Raw genomic sequence first — 24,947 nt, forward strand, 5'->3', positions numbered from 1 at the left:
AGAGAGAGAGAGAGAGAGACTGCCTGTTTGTGTGGTTGTGTTTTTTTGCATTTTCAATTAACATGTAATTAATGCACATGCTCCTTTATTAGCATAGCCGTTTAGCGTTTTCTTCGTCATTCCACTTAGCTTCAAAACATTGCTGTTATCCATATCACCTATTAGGACGTAAGTCTCTTCAAACATTCATCCATAAAAGCAAGAGCAAACCTCATTGGACTGGGATGACTCCCAAATTGCACCCCACAAAGACAGCTACCTACACACCACAGGAGGTTGGTGGCCCCTTAATTGGGGAGGACGGGCTCGTGGTAATGGCTGGAGCGGAATCAGTGGAACGGTATCAAATGCGTCAAACACATGGTTTTGATGCCATTCCATTTGTTCCGTCCGAGCCATTATTATGAGCTGTCCTCCCCTCAGCAGCCTCCACTGCTACACACCACTCCAGTCTCCAGCACTGATTCTTCAGAACCAGGAGAGATGTCTGAGTGGGATTCTACAGTAGACAAATAATGGGATACAGCTCCTGTCGGAATAATAGATGACAGTAGAAGGCCTTTAGTTCTGCCTCCTCAACCAAGTGTGAGGCTAACAGTACTGCACTGGGCCCGATGTCTGTCTGTCTTTCTGTCTGTCTCTCTCTCTCTCTCTCACACACACACACACACACACACACACACACACACACACACACACACACACACACACACACACACACACACAGAGCATGGCTAAACAGTTGTGAGTGGTGCTGTGTCTCAAAGTCAACAGTGAAAAGGGCTTCTAGATGACTATCCTCAGTGCCTTCAGAAAGTATTCACACCCCTTAACTTTTTCCACATTTTGTTGTGTTGCAGCCTGGATTTAAAATTAGATTTTGTGTCACTAGCCTACACACAATACCCCATAATGTCAAAGTAGAATTAGGCTTTTGGAATTGTTTACAAATGAATAAAAAACAAAAAGCTGAAATGTCTTGAGTCAATAAGTATTCAAGCCCTTGGTTATGACAAGCCTAAATAAGTCACATCATAAGTTGCATGGACTCACTCTGTGTACAATAATGATTTTTGAGTAACTACCTCATCTCTGTACTTGGTGACTTTAAACAGTTACAGAGTTTAATGGCTGTGATAGGTGAAAACGGAGGACGGATCAACGACTTTGTAGTTACTCCACAATACTAACCTAAATTACAGAATAAAAATATTCCAAAACACGGGATGCAATAAGACACTAAAGTAAAATGGCAAAAAATGGAGCAAAGAAATTAACTTCATAGCCTGAATAAAAGTGTGGGCAAATGCAACACATCACTGAGTACCACACTTCATATTTTCAAGTATGGTGGTGGCTGCACCATGTTATGAGTATAATTGTAATCGGAAAGACTAGGGAGTTTAAGATAAAGAGAAACGGAATAGAGGTAAGCACAGGAAAAATCTGTCTGTTTTCCAACAGACACTGGGAGACATTCCCCTTTCAGCAGGACAATAACCTAAAACACAAGACCAAATATACACTGGAGTTGCTTACCAAGATGATATTGAATGTTCCTGAGTGGCTTAGTTACAATTTTGACTTAAATCGACTTGAAAATCTACGGCAAAACTTGAATATTGCTATCTAGCAATGATCAACAACCAACTTGACAGCTTGAATAATTTTTTTTATAATAATGTACACATATTGTACAATCCAGGTATGCAAAGCTCTTAGACACTAACCAAGAAAGACAGCTGTAATCACTGCCAAAGGTGATTCTAACATGTCAGGGGGTTGAATACTTATGTAATCCAGATATATTAGTGTTGTATTTTGAATATATATATATATATTTTTTACAAATTGTATTTCTCCCCCCCCCACTTTGACATTACAGACTATTTTGAGTACATCGTTGATAGAAAATAGCAATTAAACCTGCAATATGTAACTTTTTGGGCGACCTGACCAAATTGACATAGAAATGTGAGTTATACATCTGTCATTCTCATTGAAAGCAAGTCTAAGAAGCGGTAGATCTGTTCTATGTGCACTATTTCTATGCTTCCCGGTCATAAGTTTAGTTTTTGCATCTTTTACTTTCGGTTTTGTACACAAGCATCAAACAGCTGAAAATACAATATATAATATTATATAATAGTTAAATCATATAATACAATATAGAAATACTATAATATTTTGGGTTATGGAAAAGATATTTCACAACGGTTTAGATGGTACAATAATTCTCTACACTATACTTGCTTGTTTTGTTACATAAACTAAAATTAGACAAACTATTCAAAATGTAGCAACCAGGGCGATTCCTACATAGAGCATCTTTAAATCCATATGAATCCCAGCTTGTAACAATAAAATGTGGAAAAAGTCAAGGGGTGTGTATACTTTCTGAAGGCACTGTAGGTTACTAGTGTACCCACTCCCTCACCAGTCCTCTCCCCTTGCATGTGGTTGGCTCATCAGCTGGTCAGTGAGATGCATGGTGGCAGAATGCTGGATGCCTTGGCCTTGTATGGAGTGCTGTTGATGTGTGTGTGTGTCTGTGTGCTCGTGCCAGGCGCCCCGTGCTGTTGGCGACTCAGAATTGGTCAGAGAAAACGTGCCGTGGCAGAAGGTTGGGTGTCTTTTAAACGCTGCCAACTGGGTCCACCAACACACCACCAACATGACGACGGCCATTTGGGAGCGCACTCCTCCATGTGAGTCATGGCTCTGTGGAATCAGAGAGCCCAACCTGCCATGTAGTGACACTGAACCCAGAGACCAGGTGACAGTGGCAGCAGGGCCATTGGAGGATTTGTAGTCGTCGGGTTTACAGCATGCTCCTCTCCAATGACTTACACAATGTGATGACATCTGTCAATCGAGGGTAGAACATTGAGTTAGAAGTCTAATCAGGCCTAGGCCAATCTGACCTTGTGTGAGTTGATCTGCAGTTTTCAATGTCACCTGGCTGTGAGTTTGTGTTCTGTTGTGCGTGTGTCCTCTCGGTGGGGAAGCCAGTGAAAGAGTTTATAGTCAGGGTGAACTGTGAGTCTCTGTGTGTGAACAGATGGGGACACCCCTGTGTGTGACAGTTACTGGCTGCCCTCTACCCATCTGGTGTTCAGGTCAGGAGGCCCTGCTCTCTATGAGGACATATGACAAATGAGCTGTCTGTGTGTGCGTGCATACGTACGTACGTGCGTGCGTGCGTACGTGTGTGCGTGCGTAACTGTAGGCTAGTTGATACAGTCAATTCAATCTAGCCATTATAGATGAATTGCCCATTTACATGATCAATACATAGAGAGCAGTCACCCTATCTTTAAAACACCCTGCTGGAACTCCAGCAGATGACTGATGGTAACTGTATGTGAATTCCTCCACCTCTCCAGCCGCCACACTCCCTGTAAAATCAGCTTTAGACTCAGTGACTCACTAGGGCTCTGGTTGTATTAAAGTCCTATTTAATGCATCTTTGAGGTTGTAATGGCACGTTATATTTAGGTGTGTTTGACCAATTTGCGTCATTAAGCGGGAACAGCTGTGGAATCCCCCTGCATCTCCCCAGGGGAAGCCTTCGGCATATGGCTACTCTGGTAGTTAAATGGAATTAGCTATCAAATAATATTGCTATCACTTGCTACTTTAATGACTCATATAGGAGGCTGCTGCCGCTCACATCAAAGGCAGCTGGGGAAAAAAAGGCTGCAGCGTTACATTACTTGAGTCAGCAAAGAGGTTTTTATTTCAAAAAGTAATCTAGTATAGGCCATAATAATTCATAGGTAGGATCAGAAACATAAATATTTCATTAGCTTAAAAAGTAATGAGTAGATGCATGCAGGTAAATGTCCATCCCCTGATGAGTCAGTCCTCTTACAGTGTTACACTGACTGTCCAGTGGATACAAACACAACTAGAACATTACAGCAGGGACGACTGTTGCACAGCACTTTTGACAATATAGAGTGTGTGAAGCCACAGTGGGTTGGTCCAACCGTTAAAGAGTATGTTTGTATTTGTCCTAAAACGGGCAAATTGTTCCCACAGGGTATGTGGTGTTGTTCATTTGCCTTGTAAATGTGAATGTGTGCACTATTCATTTGGGCTGGGCCAAGTGTGTGTGTGTGTGTGTGTGTGTGTGTGTGTGTGTGTGTGTGTGTGTGTTCAGCCAAAAGAAAGATGAGCTGGCATTAACTAGGCTCGCTCACAAGTGGCCCTGGTCCCAGAGTCCAGGTTTCCTGCCTCCAGGACATGACACAAAGGCGACACACGCGCGCGACACACAGCACACACATGCCTGGCCTATAGATATAAATGTGAAATGTCCCTATGCATTCACAATTAGGCTAGCCTGTAAACCAGTCATAAAGCGCTGCTCTCAGACAGTGTACTGACTTGGGAGGGAGTGGAAATAGCAACTACAGTCTGTATGATTACACAGAGTGAATCCATCATTAATATTCTCTAAAAGCAATGCCTGTCCCCCTGGAAGAGATTACAGTTTATAAACATGTCACAAATCCAATACCTCCAATTTGTGAGCCGCGAGAATGTCATTGTGTGTGTGTTTAGAGTCGTCAGGGTGTGTGTAGTTGCCAGTGTGTTTGTGTGCGTGTGTTTAAAGTCATCAGGGTGTGTGTAGTTGCCAGTGTGTTTGTGTGTGTGTGTATAGAGTCAGTGTGTGTAGTTGCCAGTGTGTGTGTGTGTGTGTGTATAGAGTCAGTGTGTGTAGTTGCCAGTGTGTTTGTGTGTGCGTATAGAGTCAGTGTGTGTGTATAAAGCGGTCTGTTACACTTTCGGGCCGTGTGACCGGCCGGCTGCAGCTCATTGGTCAGGCTGACATCAGTGTGTGACTCATAAATTAACCATTGCGAGGGTAAACATACTCCCTGAATGTGAACAGCGTTATTACAATGAACACAAATATAAAACGCAACATTCAAAAATGTCAAAAGATTTTACTGAGTTCCAGTTCATTTAAGGAAATCAGTCAATTGAAATAAATTCATTAGGCCCTAATCTATAAATTTCACATGACTGGGAATACAGATATGCATCTGTTGGATCAGAAAACCAGTCAGTATCTGGTGTGACCATCGAAGGTGAGCATGAAGCACGAAACCTCTCCTTCACATAGAGTTGATCAGGCTGTTGATTGTGGCCTGTGGAATGTTGTCCCACTCTTCAATGGCTGTGAGAAGCTGCTGGATATGGGCGAGAACTGGAACACGCGGTTGTACACGTCGATCCAGAGCAAGCAAAACATGCTCAATGGGTGACATGTCTGGTGAGTATGCAGGCCATGGAAGAACTGGGACATTTTCAGCTTCCATGAATTGGGGACAGATCCTTGCGACATGGGGTTGTGCATTATCATGCTGAAACATGAGGTGATGGATGAATGGCACGACAATGAGCCTCAGGATCTCGTCAAGGTCTCTGTGCATTCAAATTATCATCAATAATTGCAATTGTGTTCGTTGTCTATAGCTAACGCCTGCCTATACCATAACCACACCGACACCATGGGGCACTCTGTTCACAACGTTGACATCAGCAAACCACTCGCCATGACGCCATACACGCTGTCTGCCATCTACCCAATACAGTTGAAACTGGGATTCATCCGTGAAGAGCACACTTTTCCAGTGGCCATCGAAGGTGAGCATTTGACACTGAAGTCGGTTACAACGCCGAACAGCAGTCAGGGCTGGCGTGGTTACACGTGGTCTGCAGTTGTGAGGCCCGTTGGACGTACTGCCAAAACAAAGTTGGAGGTGGCTTATGTTAGAGAAATTAACATAACATTCTCTGGCAACAGCTCTGGTGGACATTCCTGTAGTCAGCATGCCAACTGCACGCTCCCTCAAAACTTGAGAATCTGTGGCATTGTGTTGTGTGACAAAACTGCACATTTTAGAGTGGCATTTTATTGTCCCCAGCACAAGGTGTACCTGTGTAATGATCATGCTTTTTAATCAACTTCTTGATATTCCACACCTGTCAGGTGGATGGATTATCTTGGCAAAGGAGAAATGTTCACTAACTGGGATGTAAACAAATTTGTGCAATACATCTGAGAGAAATAAGCTTTTTGTGCATATGGACAATTTCTGGGATCTTTTATTTCAGCTTATGAACCATGGGACCAACACTTTACATGTTGCGTTTCTACTGATGTTCAGTATAAGTGTGGCTCTGGCCCCTGGTGGGTTAGGAAACTCAATTGATGGAGAGAGGCTGGGGGAGAGAAAGCTGTGGCTGAGGCTATGAAGACAGAAAGCACTTTGTGAGTAACAGAGACTGGATAAGCGACATTAGCGGTCGCTTAGGACCCCCAGCTGCTAGGGGGCCCAACCCCCCAAAAATTTCATTCGGGGTCAGTCAACTTACTATTGAGGGTAAGAATAGTAGAATACACCAGGTGAAAAAAATGGATTTGGTTGTGCATAAACAGTTTTTCGCTTGTTATGTCAGTCACTGATAGTCACTTAATTAGCCATGTCAGCTAACCATTTTTAGATTTGTGGTTCGTCTAGCCAGCTATCTAAATTTGTAGCAATCATGGCTGAATACCGACCGGGCACGCAGAGGAACATTTAGGGGTTTTCTCTGCTGATGAGTATTTCTCTCTACTCATACAGGAGTAATAAAGGCCTAGTGCACTAATTTGGGATGATATATATTATTGTAATTTTGTTTTAATTTTGTTTTATCAGGGGTGCTGCAGCACCATCAGCACCCCTCCGTCGTGCACCTATGGTTATTATTGGTCTATTAACTAATTTACCACATCAACATGGAAGTCAAAACATCATGTTTACAATCTCACAGTATTATTCCAACCATATAGTGTGGAAATATATGTATAAAACACATGAAAATCATGTTTTTGACTACACTGGGCCTTTAATTCTGCAACATTTCCTCTATGGCCCATGGTAGAATATGTCGAATTACAAGGAAATGACCTTTAACACTTTGTTTTAGTTACCTTCAAGAGGGGGCCCACTAAAATGTTTTGCCATGGGGTGGAGGGCCCACCATCCAAATCTCTCTTAGGGCCCCCAAAAGGCCCTCAGCTGTTTGTCAGTGCCCATGTGGCTCTGTTTAAACAACACCATGAAGGCTGGTTCATACCTAGGACCTCGTGAGAGAAACACTAGCCATGCTAACTGGTGAGGGGTAAAACAAAGGTCATTGGGACTCTAATATGAGAATGAATAGTGTGTGTGTTTCAAGTGTGTTTCAATTCAAATCAGGTAAGATTAAACCATGTTGATTTGTGATCCAATTTTTTTGTTGTTGTAATTATCCAAAAGAAGCCCTGAAGGAGAAACTTAAAGTCAGTGATTGGTCCGTGATTGTCATCAGTCAAAGGGTTTTCAGGATCTAGAGCTGGACAGATATCCTATTAGTGGTCTGTAGAAAATAATTGGGCCATTTATTGTATAGTTACTCTGGCTGAAACCGCTGCTTTAAATGAGCAGAGACAGAGAGAGAGAGAGAGAGAGAGCGAGACAGAGAGAGAGAGAGAGAGAGAGAGAGAGAGAGAGAGAGAGAGAGAGAGAGAGAGAACAGTGCATTTGGAAATTATTCAGACCCCCGTTACATTGCAGCCTTCTTCGAAAATGTATTACATTTTTTATCATCAATCTACACACAATACCCCATAATGACAAAGCGAAAACAGGTTTTTAGAAATGTTGGCAATTTTTTTATATATATATATATATATATATATATATATATATATATATACACACACTCCTTATTTACATAAGTATTCAGACCCTTTGCTGCGAGACTTGAAATTGAGTTCAGGTGCATCCTGTTTCCATTGATCATCCTTGAGATGTTTCTACAACTTGATTGGAGTCCACCTGTGGTAAATTCTGTTGATTGGACATGATTTGGAAAGGCACACACCTGTCTATATAAGGTCCCACAGTTGACAGTGCATGTCAAAGCAAAAACCAAGCCATGAGGTCAAAGGAGATGTCCGTAGAGCACCGAGACAGGATTGTGTCGAGGCACAGATCTGGGGAAGCGTACCAAAAAATGTCTACAGCATTGAAAGTCCCCAAGAACACAGTGGCCTCCATCATTCTTAAATGGAAGAAGTTTGGAACCACCAAGACTCTTCCTAGAGCTGGCCGCCCAACCAAACTGAACAATCGGGGGAGAAGGGTCTTGGTTAGGGAGGTGACCAAGAACCCGATGGTCCCGCTGACAGAGCTTCAAAGTGTAATTTAATATGATAACAATGACCGACAGGGCATGCATATCTGTCGCCACAATGAGAGACTGAGGAAGTCAAACAACCCTATGATCTCAATGAACTGACACAGACCAGAGAATAGAAGCAAAGGGTCCTGGTAATCTTTGGAAATTACTCAGTGCAAGGTATTTTGCGGGAGTGAGAAAATGTTGCTCTGCTATTTTTGCCCTCTAGCTAGGTCCTCTAGCTATTTGAGGAAATAATGAGTGGAATATAACGAATTAGACCCAATTAGTTAGCCTGTACCAACATTAGCAACAATAGATCTGTATACTGTAACTATAACCTAGTAAAGCAGCAGTTACTTTTTTGTTGCAGTGGGCCTTTTTACAGTGTGGTATCAGTCCACAGGTCCCTGGTAATAGTGGTCGCTAGGAGGTAGCAGAGGAAGTACATTTAGGGATTAAATGGAGTGGAGCTGCCAAAACATTGCAGGAGGAGATATAGGGCACCACATTCATTTTAAGATGGATGCTTTTGGCAGGGACCACGTTCTCAGCTCAGTCACTCACTCGCTCTGCTGCCTGCCTGCCAGGGAATTTAGCTCTTAGTCATAATATGCATCCAAAATAGCACCCTATCTCCTATGCAGTGAACTACTTTTGACCAGGACTCTGGTCAAAAGTAGTGCACTATAAGGGGATGGGGTGCGATTTGGGACGCAGACATAGGGCACGGTCTAGTCTGCCCTGGTGCTACAGTAACGCCTGCCTGTGTTTCCAAGGTATTTCTATGCAGGGAAGGGAAATGGATGGAAGGGAAGTTGGCATGCAGACCTTGGAGAACTCCAGAAAATATTGGCAAAGTTTGTGGATGAAAGCTGGTCTCCACCGTGGTCTCTCCCATCCATACTAAACAACGACATGAGACTCATTAGAACTAACAGCACTCTCCTCTTCTTCCTCTACGTCTGTCTGATCTGCATAATATTAAGCAGGATGGTGTCATCTTCCCTTAAAGTCTACAGCCTGCTCTGCTTTGCCCATTGTGTGCACAGAGAGACAGGTAGAGGGAGAGTGGTAGCAAAGAGGCGAGCGAGAGAAAGAGCAGCTTTATAAATAAACTAACTGGTGGGATAGCTGAAGCTAATTACAGACCAGGAGCAGTGTTCCATTGTGTGTGTGTGTGTGTGTGTGTGTGTGTGTGTGTGTTCAATTGTCTTCAAAAAACAGCTAGGCCAGGGGAATAATGGCAGACCAGCCACCGGCAGGAACAAAAGGCTGTGGTGTGTTAAAGGGAGGTGAAGAGTAGAAAACACACACTACCCTGAAGTGAGAACGCCACCAAGGAACTATCATAGTTTGTGTGTGTGTGTGTGTGTGTGTGTGTGTGTGTGTGTGTGTCTGTGTTCAGCCAGCTGGAGAAGTCAGCCATGTAAGGACTGGTTATAGAGAGGGCAAACAAAGCCTTGTGTTGTAACAGACTTGGCTAATCACCACTGTGAATCTGCGGGTGGACAATATTTAAGGCTATGCCCTGGTCTTTCATGTTTCAATCTAGGCCGACTGCACAGCCATGTATGAAATAAATAGCATACACTTCAAAATGGCTACTATGCCAGTGTCCCAAACGGTACCCTATTCCCTATAGGGTGTACTACCTTTGGTCCAAGGTACTCTAGTGCACTGTATAGGGAATAGCGTGCTATTTGCAGAGTACAGTGCCTTCATACCCCTTGACTTATTCCACATTTTGTTGTGTTACAGCCTGAACTCAAAATGGATTAAACAGATTTTCTTCCACCCATCTACACACAATACTCCATACTGACAAAGTGAAAACAAAGTTTTCATTTTTGGGGGGAAAATGTATTGAAATTCTAATTTACATAAGTATTCACACCCTTGAGTCAATACTCTGTAGAATCACCATTGGCAGCGATTACAACTGTGAGTATTTGTGGGTAAGTCTCTAAGAGCTTTCCACACCTGCCCATTATTATTTTCAAAATTCTTCAAGCTCTGTCAAATTGGTTGTTGATCAATGCTAAACAACCATTTTGAGGTTTTGCCAAAGATATTCAAGTAGATCTAGGTCAAAACTGTAACTCGGCCACTCATTCAGTCTTCTTAGTAAGCAACTCCAGTGTAGATTTCGCCCTGTGTTTTAGGCGATTGTCCTGCTAAAGGTGAATTGATCTCCCAGTGTCTGGGGAATGCACACTAGAAATGGACCTGTGCTTAGCTCCATTCAGTTTTTTTGTTATCCTGAAATACTCCCAAGTCCTTAACGATTACAAGCATACCCATTACATGATGCAGCCACCAGTATGCCTGAAAATATGGAGAGTGGTACTCAATAATGTGTTCTATTGGATTTGCCCCAAACATAACACTTTTTATTCAGGACAAAGTGCTCTGCCACATTTTTGGGAGTATTACTTTAGTGACTTGTTGCAAACAAGATGCATGTTTTGGAATATTTGTATTCTTCCTTTTCACTCTGTCCATTAGGTTACTATTGTGGAGTGACTACAATGTTGTTGATCCACCCTCAGTTTTCTCCCATCACAGCCATTAAACTCTAACTGTTTTAAAAGACACCATCGGCCTCATGGTGAAATCCCTGAGCGGTTTCCTTCCTCTTCAGCAACTGAGTTAAGAAGGACACCTGTATATTAGTAGTGACTGGGTGTATTGATACACCATCCAAAGCGTAATTTAACTTCACCATGCTCAAAATGATATTCAGTCTCAGCTTCTTCTTCTTTTTTTTACCCATCTACCAATAGGTGCCCTTCTTTGGAAAACCTCCCTGGTCTTTGTGGTTGAATCTGTGCTTGAAATTAATTTCTCGAATAAGGGACCTTACAGATAATTGTATGTGTGGGGCACAGAGATTGGGTAGTCATCAAAAAATCATGTTAACCACTATTACTGCACACACAGTGAGTCCATGCAACTTATTATGTGACTTGTTAAGCACATTTGTACATTTTACATTTACATTTTAGTCATTTAGCAGACGCTCTTATCCAGAGCGACTTACAGTAGTGAATGCATACATTTCATACATTTTTTTTCCTGTGCTGGCCCCCCGTGGGAATCGAACCCACAACCCTGGCGTTGCAAACACCATGCTCTACCAACTGAGCTACTCCTGAACTTATTTAGGCTTGCCATAACAAAAGGGTTGAATACTTATTGACAACTTAAGACATTTCAGGGTTTAATTTTTTATTAATTAATTAAACAATTTCACTTTGACATTATTGGGTGTTGTGTGTAGACCAGTGACACAAAATCTCAATTTAATCAATTTTAAATTCAGGTTGTAACACAACAAAATGTGGAAAAAGTCAATGGGTGTGAATACTTTTTGAATATATACTGTATGTATACAGGCCAAGCCTAGGAAGGTTTGTGTTTAGTTGAAGAAAAAAATGTCATTCTCTCGCTCTCCTCCCTCCTTCTCAATGACCCTGGGTGACACTCTCTCCTCCATCTTCCCTCTCTCTCTCTCTCTCTCTCTGACGGCCCAGTGTGTCCCCCTCTCTCTCTCGCTCTCTATCCGAGGCCCAGTGTGTATATCTCTCTCTCTAAGGATACCTGACTGTGCCTGGTGACTGGCCCATCGATACGCAGTGCCGTTCATATCGGTTTGACTCCGTAAGACTGTGAATAAGTCTTTCTTTCCCATGTAGCTGCTGAGGATATCTGACTGCGGCTGTGGCTAAATGAGGCCTCTGCATCGATCCAGCCAGGTCCCACAAACCAATTACTCCAACCCCATGATGGGTGGCCTTGCTGTGGCAGAGGAAAAGGAGACGAGGGGAATAATACTGTCCCTCCCTCCCGTCCTGCACCAGACAGACAGGTTGTTTTTATCATTTCTTCCAATAAAAGAGTGTAACGTTCAGGGACGCATGTCAGCCTGTAGAGAGGAATCGATGGTCATTGCTGTGGGTCAGGCTTGCACAGACCAACAGGTTCTGGTTGTCCAACGTGACTCATCCAGGACGTGGATCTCACAGTCCGATACCCACACACACTGCGTGTGTGAGCCTGCGCCTGCCTACCTGAAAATGATGCTTCCTAAGCTGAAAATACTCTCCTCTCTATAAATGACAGCCAGCCCTGCATGGGAGAAGAAGCCCTGACAGTGCTTCTTTTCCCCAACCAGGGCTCTCAATAAAATGCAGGGCTGGCACACATGAGAACGTAGAGTCTCCTGGTCTTCAAAGACCTGTTGTATGAGTCACCAGTGAATAAAGAATACAGTATGTCTCTTCTCAGACACCTGGAGTGACAGGGCTCTCCAGAACCAGCAGTCAGTCAGATGACAGCAATCAGCAGGTGACAGCAGCTCAACAGCAGCTCAACAGATTCCTGCAGGTTAACTGACAGCTCTTAGTGTTTCAGACACACAGCCTGCTGACAGGACAGCACACAAATGACAGACAGGCAGGCTGCTTGCCCTCGTGTGGCCCTGATAGACTGTCCTTCCTTTCCCTCTGAGAGCCTGTGTCATGTCCCAGCATCATCAAACTACCACAGCAGTCTTCAGTGACCTGGACATCCTGATGATGACTCAGAATATGGAGCAAAATGCTTACGGAACGGAACACGGAAACTGAACACAGAAAGGGAACGTATTGCTCCCTCAGAGAGATTCACTCAGGTGGATGCGCTGCTGTTATGATGTCACTGTCTGTTACATCACAGACAGGGGGGTCAAAGGGTGTAGGGTGAACAGTGTTTCATCCACGCCTCTCAAAGTACTGTACTGCTGGAAGGCATACACTGGAACACAGAGTAACACCAGGGATATAGTGGGTAAACCCAAGGAAATGCTGTTCACATACTTTGATTTTCATTTTCAATTAAACAATGAAGATCATCAAATCAACCTTACACAATATGTAGCACTTCATAAGATTGTGAGATCATTACCAATATTAGAAAAGGTTGCTAAAATGGTTGCTAAAAATAATGAGCTAAATACAGAATTGATAACAAGAGTTTAAACAAGCACTTTTTGGTCATATCTATATGTGCCAGACGGAAACAAATGAAGGTTGATTATTTGCCTATTCATTAATAATAGCTTTTCTTTTTGGAGAACAAGAAAGTGGCTCACAGTAATTGTACAGCTGTAATCAGTTAGTGATTGTCTAAGAGAATCACACGGTAGTTTCATCAAACGTGTTATGCAATTACAAGATTACTTTATGGTCTTCACCTGGGTCTCACATTACTTTGACAGCACATGAAAATGACCAACTAAAACGTGCCAAACCTTAAAACCATGTAAGGTCCACCAAAATTCTACACACACAAACAACAAAAAATAACATCCATTCAGCCAAGTAATACAAATGTGATAGTAGTGGGAAAAACACAGGTGATGGTGACACTTTGCATGACTGTGATAAAAATCTGGCCTGAGAGAGACAGAGAGAGTGTGTGAGAGAGCGAGAGAGAGAGGATAGAGAGGGAAAGAGGTGATAATGCAATGTCTGAAAGATTCTCTCTTGTTCCTGACTGTGTGTAGTGTTGTATTGTGTAGCCTAATATAGTTTTCCCCAACTGTCTGAATACCTAATCATGACAAACCAGCAGGTAGAAAATAAGCTATTGGACTGATACTCGTTGCTTAGATGTTGAATCAAAGAGGCCATATATATTCAAATGAGGGAGCGGTACACACAGATGCATTTCATTCCTCAACTCGCATTAAACAGCTTACTTACAATAGAGTCCTGACATGATCACCTGTACATGTAGGGTTCACCAACAGTAGTCTAGCTAGCAGACAGTATGTTTAATCAACAGTAGTCTAGCTAGCAGACAGTATGTTTAATCAACAGTAGTCTAGCTAGCAGACAGTACGTTTAATCAACAGTAGTCTAGCTAGCAGACAGTACGTTTAATCAACAGTAGTCTAGCTAGCAGACAGTATGTTTCACCAACAGTAGTCTAGCTAGCAGACAGTATGTTTAATCAACAGTAGTCTAGCTAGCAGACAGTACGTTTAATCAACAGTAGTCTAGCTAGCAGACAGTACAGTTCACCAACAGTAGTCTAGCTAGCAGACAGTATGTTTCACCAACAGTAGTCTAGCTTCCCTGTAGCTCAGTTGGTAGAGCATGGTGTTTGCAACACCAGGGTTGTGGGTTCGATTCCCACGGGGGGCCAGCACAGAAAAAAAATGTATGATATTGTATGAAATGTATGCATTCACTACTGTAAGTCGCTCTGGATAAGAGGGTCTGCTAAATGACCAAAATGTAAATGTAGCTAGCAGACAGTATGTTTCACCAACAGTAGTCTAGCTGACAGTACGGTTCACTACCAGTAGTCTAGCTAGCAGACAGTATGTTTCACCAACAGTAGTCTAGCTAGCAGACAGTATGTTTCACCAACAGTAGTCTAGCTAGCAGACAGTACGGTTCACCAACAGTAGTCTAGCTAGCAGACAGTACGGTTCACCAACAGTAGTCTAGCTAGCAGACAGTATGTTTCACCAACAGTAGTCTAGCTAGCAGACAGTACGGTTCACTAACAGTAGTCTAGCTAGCAGACAGTACGTTTCACCAACAGTAGTCTAGCTAGCAGACAGTATGTTTCACCAACAGTAGTCTAGCTAGCAGACAGTACGTTTAACCAACAGTAGTGTAGCTAGCAGACAGTATGTTTCACCAACAGCAGCAGCACTAACAGACAGGATGTTTCACTAACAGTAGTATATGTAGCTGACAGTACGTTTCACCAATAGTAGCTAGCTGAAAGTACGTTTCACCAACAGCATTCAAGGGCTGAGGGTTTAGGGCCGATGGCTGTCTACTTTGAGTTTGAAACGCAGCCAGAGTCGACAGCCCTCTGCCCTAAATCCTCAGCATTTGAATGACGTTTTATATCGTCACATCTGAGTGTACGTTAAATGTCCATTGCCCAAGCGAGGAAGAGTGACCGGAGAGGCAAAGTCCTTGGTGGAAATCTTGAAGTTGAGCTTAAAAGAACCAACCAAAAGCTATTAATATACCTAGTAAGCTAACGTAGCTAGCTTGCACTCCTGTCAGGTAGCTAGCTACAGTTACCCATAGCTGGCTAGCTAGTTTTATAGTTTGGTAATTTATTCCAATAAAATTCACCAATGGCTGACAGTTCATTTCACAGTCTGCTGCAAAAGAGAACAGCATGCCAACAGTATGAGCCTTCCATCTTTCAACAGTTCTTAAGACAGCGATCTGTTTGTGTTTCACCCCATTTTCCTGTATAAGCGCCTGATTAAACCAGACTGAATACAAAGTTCAGTCTGGTTTAACCAGGATATGTGATAGATGGTGCAGGCAGGAGGAGAGCAGTATAAACAAAGCAGAAATCTGCAAAGTCTAGCTCTGACACATTATATCGCCACACACACAGGAGACACAGACACACACAGCTGTGTTTCGTTTAGAAATGTCAGGTAATTTGTCTTTCAGGGATGAAAAGGCTGCCTCTGGGGAAACTCTTGTTTCCTTTACAGAAATCAATGAAAGGAGTTTTTATTTGATGGAAAGTGGAGTAGTGGGGAACCAATGCTGGTAAATGGCTTAACAATATGGTAAGTCAAAAATCCTCTGTGGCTAAGCTGGAGAACATAGAAAATAAATAGATGTTTAGGTCATGAAAATACTTTAGCCATTTCAAACACAACCATAACACTAAATCTAACGAAACGGGATTGAAACTATATAATATTACACAAATTCTGTGCGGTAGATATTCTACATGCATCTGCATAATGTGGTGTTGTGTGCTGGCTATCTCTGCTGACCCGGCTGGGGCTGTAGGTGGAGGAGGAGAGGAAGACTTAGGATTTATGCCCACTCATCATCCAAAGTGACACGCTGACAGTCTGGATTGTTCTCCAGCCGTGATAAATGTCCTATAAACAGGCACGCTAAGGCTCTTCAATGTGCTAACTCTAGACCAATACATCCATATATCCCATCCTCACAGAGGACAGCTCTCAATGGGCTAACATTCTATCCACTGGAAGTTCCCAACTTCGCAGGGCACAGGGGCTGGAACAACCCAGGAATAGCCACGGTAGTCTGGTCTCTGATCACAATATTAGCCCAGCAGAGCGATAACTAGGATCACGTTCTGATCCTCTTCAGCCCAAAGCCAAACAAATCATCCTCTCCATGTTTGTGTTGTTCCCCTAATGCTGAGGTTCAAACACAACAGAAGCCAGTTTCAGAATGACAAAGCTCTGGTAAATACTAAATTGCTGTGTATATGCTGGGATACTCCTAATAAGCACATGTTGGGGATGAGGAGGATTATTCACATGAACAACAGTGGAGCGGCTAGCTACTGTTACAATGGGACAGTTTTCAGGTTGATATTGACTGTACACAGAGAAGAGAAGAAGAAGGAGGATGGTGTAACTACTGTGGCAAAGATATACCTGTGGAACGTGATGGACATGGAATCTCTGCTTGATGATAAGGAGGGTTGATAGACAGAGTCTGGGTGACAGGGCTAAAAAACAGCCAGATAAATGGGGCTGCTCCTGACAGCGTCGTCCCTGATTTTCACCTCCTTCTCTTTGGCCACTCGCAACTCTTCAGGCCCTGTTTAGTATGGGGGACCTGTTCATCACAGCAGCCCCTTTACTTCCCCTCAGCCCCTTCAATCACCCACTCACTGTCAGGGCTAGACTGCAGAGAACCATGAGACCAACAGTATTCAAAGTAAGTCCATTTCTCCTGTGTTGTCATCAGTAGAGTGATAGGACCATTGGGAGCTGAGGGACTGGAAGCCATGTAAAAGCCTGGATCAGGATGGCATCAGGCCACACAGCTACCATGATCCTCCCAGGGGAGCCATCCTCTTCCTCCCTGCATACACTACCTCCATCCCAGCCTTACCTCTGGGTGCTGACTCAGGGACATAAGGCTGACTAGACTATGTGTATGTGTCTGCACCATTCTCTCTACCCATCCCCAGCAGAGGAGAAGACTGTCCAATCTCATGGTCAGGGAGGGTGTACCGTGCCCAGTCCCATCCAGCACCCCCATGGTGCTCTTCCTCCTGGCTTCTGGGCTCCTGACCAGAGCCTTAAAGGCACATTACCCCCCTAAGATGTCCCCAGTGTGTACTGATCACCCAGGCGCCTGTAACCACTCCAAACGACCATCTGTCTGAGCAGACACACGCACACGCACACACACAGAGCCAGTTCAAAAAGAGCTGTCTTATTAAATTATCTCCTGCCTTTTACAGCTGCCCCACCTTACTCGCTCCCTTCATCTCTCTCTCTCTTTCTCTCTCCCTGTTGACCTCTTTATCAACCCAAACATTTGTCTTGCCATTCATGGATGAATTTGAATTCCGTTAAGACAGGTTCCCGGTAGCAGCCTGGAAGGGCAAAGTCCTCTCCCTCTCCTTGTGTTTCTCTCTCGCCAAAGCTAGGTATCTCCTCTCTCCCACTGCTTAGCTACTGCAGAGCCATGTCTCAATACATGGGAGATACTGTATACAGGGCTCTGGTCAAAGGTAATGCACTAAAAAGGGAATAGGGTGCCATGTGGGACGTAGGGTCAGTCAGAGCCCCAGAGAGCCAGAGTTGCCTGTGCAGGGTTAACTCAGCATGCAGATGTCTGTTTATTTAACTCCAGTCTATTAAGCTGACGTGGAGACACCCAAGAGAAGGTGTGCCACTTTGGCTTTAATTCAATTGTCAGCAGAGGAGCAGTAATCAATGAGGCTATTTCCATAACGCTACTCCAGGCCGGCTGCAGAACACGTAAACCCTGCTACTGCTGCTGCTGCCACCTGGTTCCCTGGGTCTTGTTCAGAAAGATTTAAATTCTATGAGCATAGCACTATAACGGGCTGCAGAACACATAAACCCCGCTACTGCTGCTGCCCTCTAAGTACCTGGGTCTTGTTCAGAAAGATTTAAATTCTATGAACATAGCACTATAACGGGCTGCAGAACACATAAACCCTGCTACTGCTGCTGCCCTCTAAGTACCTGGGTCTTGTTCAGAAAGATTTCAACGCTATGAACATAGCACTATAACGGGCTGCAGAACACATAAACCCTGCTACTGCTGCTGCCCTCTAAGTACCTGGGTCTTGTTCAGAAAGATTTCAACGCTACGAACATAGCACTATAACGGGCTGCAGAACACATAAACCCTGCTACTGCTGCTGCCCTCTAAGTACCTGGGTCTTGTTCAGAAAGATTTCAATGCTATGAACATAGCACTATAACGGGCTGCAGAACACATAAACCCTGCTACTGCTGCTGCCCTCTAAGTACCTGGGTCTTGTTCAGAAAGATTTCAACGCTATGAACATAGCACTATAACGGGCTGCAGAACACATAAACCCTGCTACTGCTGCTGCTTCTGCCACCCGCCCTGTATGGGCCCTGTTCAGTAGGGAGGAATCGTTTTGAAACAGACTGAAACAGGGAGGTACGGAGACAGATAGTAGAGCATATAGAAGGTGGCAGAGACCAGGGCTCAAACCCCCGTAACCAGGGGGCCATATGTGGTCAAGAATCGAGAAAGCCAGGCTTTCTAAAGATGCATCCATTTCTCTCTACGCTCCCCATGGAAGGTGACTGGTACTACAGAGAACACACAGCCCACTGACTGAACCCTAAAGCAACATGGTCTTCGACAGCTAGCCGTAAACAGAGTGACAAACAGCCAAACATATTTGGAGATGTACATCCCATGGCAATGTGGCAGATTAAAACAATAGTTTATGGTTAAATGCAGTTAATAGTTCCTTCTCACCCCTTCAATTCACCAGGATATTATATTGCTCTCATTTAATGATATCTGTCCGTCTCTTTCTAACCATTCATCTCTATCCCTCCATCCCTCTTTCTGTGACTCATGTTTTGGAGGAGAAGACCCCTCCAGGTTTTCTGGAGTGTCAAGATCGTTTGTCACAGATAATCAGGCCGACCAGCCAGTAACCTTTTGAAAAACAATAGGGGTAGATACACCAAGCACACCAAGGTACACCGGATGACATTTACGCAGGGTGGGTGTGTGTGTGGAACACTATCAAATAAAGTACCTAGCTTTTCTGCTGCCGCAGACAGGTGTGTGTCCAATGTTGACATCATCGCTGAAGTTGTAGGCATATTTATTATCCAGAGCAGCTGCCAAACAGACAGAAATCGATTGAGACACGTGTCCACACGATTCTTGATGAAAAATGGGCTCGAATCAACAAATCGCTGTGAGAGGAGTCAGCCATTACACCTGCTCAGTCAGCCAATAGTATTGATGCTTTCTGCCCATGGAGAGGGCCAATAGCAGGCTATGTAGAGAGCAGGGCGGGTGGCCCGCATGACACCAGTGATACTGTGTACTATGGGGTGAGTAATTATTGCCACCCTTGGTAAAGATGAGCATCAAAAATTGTATAAAATAATAATACAAATATTGAGCTATATTGTATGCTCAAATTGTATTGTATATTAATACAATTGCTCAGAGAAAGAGATTTTGTTTAAAGCGGCAATCAGCAGCAGAAACAACAAAGTGTACTCCCTGCCAGCTGAGGGATGATCCTGGAGAAATGTAACCACTCTCAAATTCATAGACAGAGCTATGGATGCAAGGACTGACCATCCATGATACCACTTTTATAGTTTTAACCATGTTTTGAGGCTGTGTACTAAATGTACTTCATTTAAATTGTTTACAAACCTTGGAGAAAAACAAGCTGGTATTTTTGGTTCTGATGGGATACAACAGTTGAACCAAGCTCATGAAGCATTTCTAAGTTATTTTCTTCAAGAATCAAATGGGTATATATCTAATTCATACGTCTAAAAATGAATGTAGCAACTGCAGATTGCCCCTTTAACAAGTACTAAAAAATACATTTGATAAAAGACGGGTCAAAATTATTGGCTCCCCTGTCTGTAATACTTTAGCGCCCTCACCTTCCGAGGATAACGACACAGCCTTTTTCTGTTTTATGAGATTGGAGAACACAAAAGGTTTTTGGATAAAACGATCTGAAAAGATTCTGTATTGAGGAATTGTCTAAGACCCCTCACAATGTATTCTCCAACCTCATAAAACATTTAGAACAAGGCTCAGTGTTGTCCTCACAAGGGGAGGGTGCTGGAGTATTACAAACAGGGGAGCCAATAACCCTATCTTTTTAGATTTTTATTTTATTACTTATTACACACAATCTGTTTCTCTGAGCAATTGTATTAGTATAAAATAATCAAATTTTTTCATAACTTTTTTGCATACAATATAGCTCAGTATTTGTATTATTTATTTTATAGTATTTTTTGCTGTCAACCTTTATCATGGGTGCAAATAATTATGTTAATTCATTATTATTATATACACTGTGTATACCAAACAATAGGAACACCTTACTAATTTTGAGTTGTCCCCCCCTCACCCCACAGATTTGTTAAGTTGGCCGGATGTCCTTTGGTTGGGGGACCATTCTTGATACACACGGGAAACTGTTGAACGTGAAAAACCCAGCAGCGTTGCAGCTCTTGACACAAACCGGTGTGCCTGGCACCTACTACCATACCCGGTTCAAAGGCGCTGAAATGTTTTGTCTTGTGGATTTAACAAGTGACATAAATAAGGGATCATAGCTTTCACCTGGTTTCACCTGGTCAGTCTATGTCATGGAAAGAGTAGGTCCGAAAGTTTTGTATACTCAGTGTATATAAAGAACTACATGGCACATAAACTAAACGAGTAATTGGTTTGTAGAGAAAATGTTGAAGCACAAAACAGTGAAAAAATATGAATGCTTACAAAATAAAGAGAAACACTATTGGAAAAAAAAAGGGTCACTCATAGAATTGACCAAATGATTATGTTTGTTGAGGCTCGCTAGACCAGAATGAATCACGATGAACATGTTAACGTAGGAAGTATTGCAGTGCAGCCTGTTTATATGGCTACTTAGTTCCCCTCCATACCCCACACTGAAACAGCACTAAAAAAGGGAGGTACCAGCCATTTAAATACACCTTACATTACTACTCTGTAATTGGCTGGTGAATAGAATATCCTCTTCCCCGCCAAAGCATTAGAGAAAGTGACTGATATAGATGATCATATCAGTGTGTGTGTGTGTGTGTGTACTCTGTTCTGTAGTAGCTAGGTTGTTGTTGCTCTGCTGCTGCCTAAAGGGGGTAATCATTTCCTAATGGTCCTTAGCTCTATGGCTGACTCCCTCACTCCCCATTCAATAATAAGGCCCTAAGCAAACAGGAAGGCATAAAGACCCTTTCTGTTTCTGCCACTTTCCCCGTTTTTCCATTGTTGGAAAAGTCCACAATTAAATATTCATGGGTTGGAACAATATGGTAATGTAAAGAAGTCACTGTAGATCCTCTAAAGCTCTGTCAGGTTGGATGGGGAGCGTCGCTGCACAGCTATTTTCAGGTCTCTCCAGAGAAGTTCCATCGGGTTCAAGTTCAGGCTCTGGCTGGGCCACTCAAGGACATTCAGAGACATGTCCCGAAGCCATTCCTGCGTTGTCTTGGCTGTGTGATTTGGGTTATTGTCCTGTTGGAAGGTGAACCTTCACCACAGTCTGAGGTCCTGAGCGCTCAGGAGCAGGTTTTCATCAAGGATCTCTCTGTACTTTGCTCGGTTCATCTTTCCCCCGATCCTGACTAGACTCCCAGTCCCTGCCGCTGAATAACATCCCTACAGCATGATGCTGCCACTACCATGCTGCATCGTAGGGGGGTTTCTTCCAGACGTGACGCTTGGCATTCAGGCCAAAGAGTTCAATCTTGGTTTCATCAGACAAGAGAATCTTGTTCCTTATGGTCAGAGTCCTTTAGGTGCGTTTTGGCAAACTCCAAGCGGGCTGTCATTTGCCTTTTACTGAGAAGTGGGTTCCGTCTGGCCATTCTACCATAAAGGCCTGATTGGTGGAGTGCTGCAGAGATGGTTGTCCTTCTGGAAGGTTCTCCCATCTCCACAGAGGAAATCTAGAGCTCTGTCAGAGTGACCATCAGGTTCTTGGTTACCTCCCTGGCCACGGCCCTTCTCCCCCAATCGCTCAGTTTGGCCTGGCGGCCAGCTTTAGGAAGATTCTTGGTGGTTCCAAACTTCTTCCATTTGAGAATGATGGAGGCCACTGTATTCTTGGGGACTTTCAATACTGTAGAATTTTTTGGTACCCTTCCCCAGATCTGTGCCTCGACACAATCCTGTCTCGGATTTTTACGGACAATTACTTCGACCTCATGTCTTGGTTTTTGCTCTGACATGAACTGTCAACTGTGGGACCTTATATTGACAGGTGTGTGCCTTTCCAAATCATGTCCAATCAATTGAATATACTACAAGTGGAATCCAATCAAGTTGTAGATACATCTCAAGAATGACCAATGGAAACAGGATGCGCCTGAGCTCAATTCCGAGTCTCATATTAAAGGGTCTGAATACTTATGTAAATAAGGTACTTCTGTTTATTTTTATTTTATAAATTAAAAAACGGTTTTCGCTTTGTCATTATGGGGTAGATTAAGGAGGCCATTTTTTAATTGAATACATTTTAGAATAAGGCTGTAACGTAACAAAATGTGGAAAAAGTCAAGGGGTCTGAATACTTTCCAAATGCACTGTAGCCAGTAAGCTATTGGAAGTCTGACTCCCTGGCAATGTCCTAGACAGTGGATAGAAAGGGCTACACTTTAAACCCAGTTCAGAGATACTGTCATTGTGTTCTGCCAGCAGCATACCACACTGCATCCCACTGCTGGCTTGCCACTGAAGCTAAGCAAGGTTGTTCCCTGGATGGGAGACCAGATGCTGCTGGAAGTGGTGTTGGAGGGCCAGTTGGAGGCACTCTTTCCTCTGGTCTAAAAAAAAAATCCCAATGCCCCAGTGCAGTGATTGGGGACATTGCCCTGTGTAGGGTGCGGTCTTTCGGATGGGACGTTAAATGGGTGTCCTGAATCTCTCTGTGGTCACTAAAGATCCCATGGCATTTATCGTAAGAGTAGGGGTGTTAACCCTGGTGTCCTGGCTAAATTCCCAATCTGGCCCTCATACAATCATGGCCACCTAATCACCCCCAGCTTCCAATTAGCTCATTCACCCCTTCTCCCCTGTAACTATTCCCCAGGTCATTGCTGTAATTTACCTGGTAAAATAAGGGTTAAATATTAAAAAAAATCTAATGATACAAGAATGAACAAATTGTGTGGATGAGTTATTGATTTTGTTGACACATAGCTGCTCATCAATGATATCTTGGGGCAAAGTGACTTCTGTCATTAGGAACACTGTCGAGACATCAGGACAAATAGTCTCTCACTAACCCAATTAGACCACACCTAAACTAAGCAACAATGGAAAGCAAACAAGATATTCCTGATTCAATGGAATTAGAGTAAATAATCATCAATTTCTTATCTCTTCTAACATGGCCACAACCTGGTAAGACAATTCTATACACCACACTCAAAACACATAAAAGAGAAACCATTATGTACCAAATGCTTCACGGCTAAACGGATTGCAGTATGAAAATACAGTATACCTAACCCTAGGCTAACAGTTAGCCTCTTACAGTAGACACATGATTGGCTAACTTAAGATGTAACCATATTAAATGAATCCACCCACTCTGTGTTCGGATTCTTTGATCCTGAGGGAGAATGCTTAGGAGAAGGTCCATCATTGAGCCCATGATAGCTACTCTGATAACACCATTCTAACAGGCTGGGACAAATGAACTGCATTCTTATCGTAGAGGAGGACAGTGTGCACACGGATGCTTGCTTGCTCGCACACACACACACACACACACACACACACACACACACACACACACACACACACACACACACACACACACACACACACACACACACACACACACACACACACACACACACACACACACACACACACACACACACACACACACACCTGAAGACTGCGATGTGATGATGTACTCTTCAAAATGACCTAAAATGTTCCTCTGAAAGTAATAGACTACAAATAAAAGAAGTAGAACCTCTAAGTGTCAGAAGATCTGGGTCCTTTGATGACTTAGACAGAAGTTAGTTTGGAGAATTGTTGATGAGAACAGAAATGCTGAAGATAAAATGTCCTCATCTACTGCTAGATATCAGTTGTGTCACCGTAACATATGTCTCTCTTTCTGCTAAACCAGGAGACACTAAACCGACTAATGAACACACTCACTAACCTCGAAGAAAAGGCAGCACTGTTCGTCGAACATAAATACACCCCCGCACACACTTAATAAATAAATGAAAGCTGATTATTTGAGAGGCGGTTCACAGATGGTGAGCCCCAGAAAGGGAGGGAAGCTCCTCCAAGTCTCTCCGTGGTGTCCCAGGGTGCTTCACACGTCCCCCAGCCACTCCAGTACTGCCTTCTGACAGCTCCCTAAAATAGCCCCGCTGTCTATTATAAATGCAAATACAAAACATGACTTGAGACCAATGAGGTGGGATTGTGTAGGCTGGTGTGTTAATTGCCAGGTCTAGTGGTTTGGGTTTGTCGGGTTCGGCACCTCCATGGGAACGATGGTGATTGACACTTTTGATCCAAACAGTCCAAACAGTTCATGCCTCATCACAATCAATGATCATAATGTCTTTGGACGGATCATTTGAGTAGGGACAAAAATACCCATACGTTTCAGTGGTTTTACGTCAA

The 24,947-nt window shown here is 43.4% G+C and overlaps 1 protein-coding gene across 2 annotated transcripts in view; it reads right to left on the reverse strand.

Moving 5' to 3' along the window:
• The window catches only part of LOC106570238 (trafficking protein particle complex subunit 9), a 361,123-nt gene that overhangs the window by 52,787 nt on the left and 283,389 nt on the right, over positions 1 to 24,947 (reverse strand). The gene's annotated exons all lie outside the window — the stretch shown is intronic.

Source organism: Salmo salar, chromosome ssa14 (assembly GCF_905237065.1).
Source record: "Salmo salar chromosome ssa14, Ssal_v3.1, whole genome shotgun sequence".
NCBI lineage: Eukaryota > Metazoa > Chordata > Actinopteri > Salmoniformes > Salmonidae > Salmo > Salmo salar.